The sequence below is a fragment of the Callorhinus ursinus genome, unplaced genomic scaffold (genome assembly GCF_003265705.2).
Source record: "Callorhinus ursinus isolate GAN/ISIS: 27379988/994484 unplaced genomic scaffold, GSC_fseal_2.0 scaffold75, whole genome shotgun sequence".
Taxonomy (NCBI): Eukaryota; Metazoa; Chordata; class Mammalia; order Carnivora; family Otariidae; genus Callorhinus; species Callorhinus ursinus.
Window position 1 is genome coordinate 1,281,252 of NW_027397137.1, and position 4,529 is coordinate 1,285,780.

General features: G+C 50.3%; 1 protein-coding gene across 3 annotated transcripts in view; it reads left to right on the plus strand.

The window, feature by feature from the left end:
* The first annotated feature begins 925 nt into the window (after nucleotides 1-925).
* B3GALT5 (beta-1,3-galactosyltransferase 5) overlaps nucleotides 926-4,529 on the plus strand; it is a 43,544-nt gene continuing 39,940 nt past the window's right edge. For all 3 annotated transcript variants that reach the window (XM_073887047.1, XM_073887048.1, XM_073887049.1), the window contains exon 1: nucleotides 926-1,054. The gene's annotated coding sequence lies outside the window, so the exon portion shown is untranslated. The remainder of the gene's footprint in view (nucleotides 1,055-4,529) is intronic.

The following is a 4,529-nucleotide window of genomic DNA, read 5'->3' on the forward strand; positions in this document are numbered from 1 at the left end:
GGTGGTGGTGGTGATAAGGCCTGGCATTGCCCTGAAACTATTGCAGATCTGAGATTAAGGAAAAGAAATCGGGGTACTTTGGTCTGGACAGGGCCCCTGGGGCCCTGGGAATTTCAGGGGAGGTGCCTGTGCAGCTGGGGCTGACAAGCACTGAATGAGAGGATCCATGGTCTGACTCCAACTCTTAAAAAAAAATACGTGTATATTTTCGTACATAAATACATGTGTATTTTTCCTGCCACGGGAAGCAGGGCTCCCAATGGCACTACCACATCGATCTCTCCACTCATCTGCGCCCCTTTCTCAAGCCCTTGCCTTCTCTGGGCCCTCGGCTGCCTCATCCGTGAAAGGGGAATGGGAATAGAAACTACTTCAGTTGGAGATCCTAAGGATTAAACAGCCCCCCAAACTCCCCATTCCTTTAGCTGACCTTGACTCATGGCTGCTAATCAAACCGTCGGCGAGGAGAACAGCCTCTCTTTCCTGAAAGGGGGGAGGGTATTCTTTCTGGAGGCATCTGGGGTTTGAGAAGCACAGGGCCGTACTGCCTTCCTTGTACAGAGTGTCCTCGAAGTTAACTTTGGGACCGTCCCCGGGGAGGCCCGGAGGAGGGTAAACTCAAAGAATCGGCCCAAGGGGAGAGGAGCAAATTCCACCGTGGGGAAAGTCTGGTGCTCCTGGAAGGATGCTCTTCCCCTCGGGGCTACGGAGGCGGAACGCCGCAGACCGCTCCTGTCGCCACGCCTGGCGCTCTCCTGGGTGGTCCTGCCACTCCCCCGCGACCCGCGCGGGGCTGCTGGCGGAGGGGGGATCTGGGGCGCCCCCCACCCCGGCTCCACCCCCGCCGCAGCGCCCCGCGTCCTCGCTGCCTTACCTATCAGATTTCCCGTGCGCATCGCCGCGCGGCTCCTCCCACCTCCTAAATGCCGTGCGGAGGGGACAGCCGCCCTCGGCCTGGACCCAGCGCCTGCGAAGACTGGCCGCGCGCCCCCGGCTCTGTCGGCCGCACTGCGGCTGCAGCCCTACCGGGCCGCAGGGGAGTGCGGGGCGCACGGTGAGGCGGGGAGGTGCGGGCGCGGGGGGGCACGGGGGTGCGGGGGTGCAGGAGGAGCGGGGCGCTGGGGGCGCGGGGGCTGGGGGGGGGTCCGGGAGCACGCGGGGGTCGGGGAGGTGGGGGGGCGGGGGAGGGGCACACGGGGGTCCGAGAGGTGCGGGCACAGGGGCACGCGGGGGTCAGGGAGGTGCGGGCGCGCGGGACGCGGGGGTCCGGGTGAGGGCCCGGAGGGCTGCGGGAGGAGCGGGCGCAGGAGGCGCCAGGGGCGCGGGCCCTGCGGGGCAGCGGGGGCTGGGAGTTGAGGGCGCCGGGTTGGTGGGGGCGCGGGGCCAGGGCGCGTGGTTCCCGGCGCGGGGGCGCTTTTGACTGCCCTGAGCTTAGGAGGACCGCGGGTACTGTGGGCTTGTCCTGTTTCTTTTTTCTTTTTAAATTAAGGGGAAGAAGATGGTTACAGATCAGATTTCATCAAACTTGGTCTAAAAGTGCATTTATTTTCTAAAAAATTTACCTTTTTTTGGGGGGGTGAGAAAATTTAAGTTCGACTCTCAGCACATTTAAACTACGTAACACAGAGCTACCAGTTATATTCGTGGTATTATGCATGCATCCTCAGGACCTCTCCCTGTTTCCCCCACGCCCTAGCTCCTGACAACCACTTTTCTATTCTCATGAGTTCCAGTTTTAGTTAGTTAGTTATTTATTTTTTAATTTTGCACGTAAGTGATACCGTGCAGTATTGTCTTTGCCTGGCTTCCCCCCCCACCCGCCACCCCCACTTAGCATGATGCCCTCCAAGTTCATTCACGTTGTTGCAATTGGCAGGATTTCCTTCTTTCTTAAGGGCTTCAAACAACCATTCAGTTGTTTTCCCTATGGGTTTTTCTGTCCACAGACAGGTTGTTTCTATATGTTGGCTATTGTGAAATTGCTGCCGTGACCATGGGAGCAGAGATGTCTCTGAGATCATGTTTTTGTTTCCTTTGGGTTATATACTAAGAAGTGAGATTGCTGGATCTGACGTTCTAGCCTTACTTTTCTCCCTACTTTTCCATCCTAGCTGTGTGCATTCCCACCTACAGTGCACCAGGTCCGGGCAACACTTACTATCTCTTGTCTTTTTGTAATAGACAGCCTAACAAGTGAGGTTATTGTGGTTTTGACTTGCATTTCTCTGATGATCAGTGATGCTGAGCATCTTTTCAGGTACCTCTTGGCCATGTGGATGTTTTTGGAAAAATGTCTATTCAGGTCCTTTGTCCAGTTTTTAATTGGGTCATTGTTATTATCTTTGCTATTGATAACAGTATATTCATTTACAGAGTATCATCTCTACTCAAACCACACACTTGAGGAAGTGGTGTTAGGAGGCGGGCAGGGTGCAAATGTAGGATGGGAGAATTAACTTGGTATAGAAGCACCTTACAGTTAAAATGAATAACCCCATCTGAGAAACAAACCCCAACTCCTAGCAGTCTACGGGAGGCTCCCTTCAGTGGGGGTTGCAGAGGGCTGACAGGGGACAGGTTGCAAAGGGTGTCTCTTCATGATGGAGCCACAGTAGGGGTTTTGGCTTTGTGGAGAGGACTAGAAGGATGTCTCTTTAGGTCATTCCTAAGTACAGTGGGGTGCCTTCAGATTTTATAATCAGTGTTTCTCAAAATATCTGTGTCAGTCATGCGCATGCATGTGCATGTGTGTGTATCGTGCAGGGTAAATATTGCACCTGACTTTTTTTATTCTATTTGTTTCGCTTTTTTTTTCTTTTCTGTTTAGGTGTCTGGGGATTAATACATCTTCCAATAGATACCCCTTTCTGAATCTGTAGTAATTGGATGTTGTGAAGTTATTTTTCACCTTTCCTTTATGTTAGCATGACAAACTTACAAAAGTCCCTGTTATGTATTTGCCTGTTGTAAATATTAACATCACCTGCCACCTCCGCATCTGCATCTCCCGCATTTGCTGTTTCTGCCCCTAGGTCATGAGATGCAGGAGGAGAATTTAATGAAGATAGGCATCGGGGGAGGTGTCATATTTCCTGGAGGGTTGGGGGTGGGGATGGCTGTAGAGTGTTTTATAGATGGAAATTCCTAGAGTCACATTTGTGGGTAAATGTGTACAGATTCTGCCCGTCCTCACACATAATAAAATATTTTAGTTAAGTTATATAGTCTTGTATGTGCACATCTTTTATGGTGTTTCTTCTTTAACAGGTGCATATAATGTGCAAATTGTTTCAAAGAGAGCAGTTAATATCTTCCTTTTAGTGGAATAAATCAGACGGAGAAAGACACATGCTCTCACTTACATGTGGAATCTAAAAACAAACAAACAAACAAACAAACAAACAAAAACAAACCACCCTCAAACTGAACTCATAGAGGGAGAGAATGTATTGGTGGTTGCCAGAGTCAGGGTGAGGGCAGGTTGGGAAAATGGGTACCGGGCATCAAAAAGTACAAACTTCCAGTTATAAAATAAATAAGTTCTAGGGATGTAATGTGCTGCATGGATTAAAAAAATGGGTATCTTTTCTTCTACGGAATGGCTGCATATATATCAAGACCTGTTTTCTTTCATTTTTCCTTTTTCAAGTCAATTCATCTTTTATAGTTCCTTTGTCAGGTAAATTAAAAAACAAGTAAATTTTTGTGGTCCATTGGCATTAAGCTCCTGCACATGCAATTCAGAGCATAAAGATACTTCACTCATCTCAAAACAGTGACAGGGACAGTGTTGTCTTCACAAAGGTGGTTCTAGAACACGGGCACAATTTCTCTTGTAGGATTTCTAAGTGGGTACTTTAAAGAGCCAAGGACCACCATTGATGTCTGATTTTATGAGAGTCTGCAGGCCTGACCAAGATTCCTCAAACAGGTGCTGATCTTCATTGTTTCATCAGAGGACACCCTCCTTCCTCAGGCCCGCCAGGCTGACTGTAGCAGCTGCAGACTCAGGCCAGTTCCGACCAATCCTGGAGGGGTTTCAGGGGGGCTTGGCCGCTGCCCTCCTGAGCACGGAGTTGGCCTTGGCTCTGAGCCAGGCTCTGGTGTCCCAGGGAAACCCTTTGCTTCCCCAGGATACTTGACCAGGCTTTGGATCGAATTTCTACCTGGTTTTCTGCCAGGACTAGATCCTGATCCTGAATCCTGGTTCCAGTGGCCATGAAATGCTGCTTGGTCCTTGTCAGCTTCTCTCCCCAGATGACTGGGATGCTGACTTGAATGAACCTGGCAGACCTTGAACTACTGCCCTCCTTAATACCCATTACAGGGCTAACCCATCCCCCCACCCCCTCCCCTCTAGAACCCTCAGTTTGTTTCTCAGAGTCCATTGTCTCTCATGGTTCGTCTCCCCCTCCGATTTTCCCCCCTTCATTCTTCCCTTCCTGCTATCTTCTTCTTTTTTTTCTTAACATATATTGCATTATTTGTTTCAGAGGTACAGATCTGTGATTGAACAGTCTTGCACAATT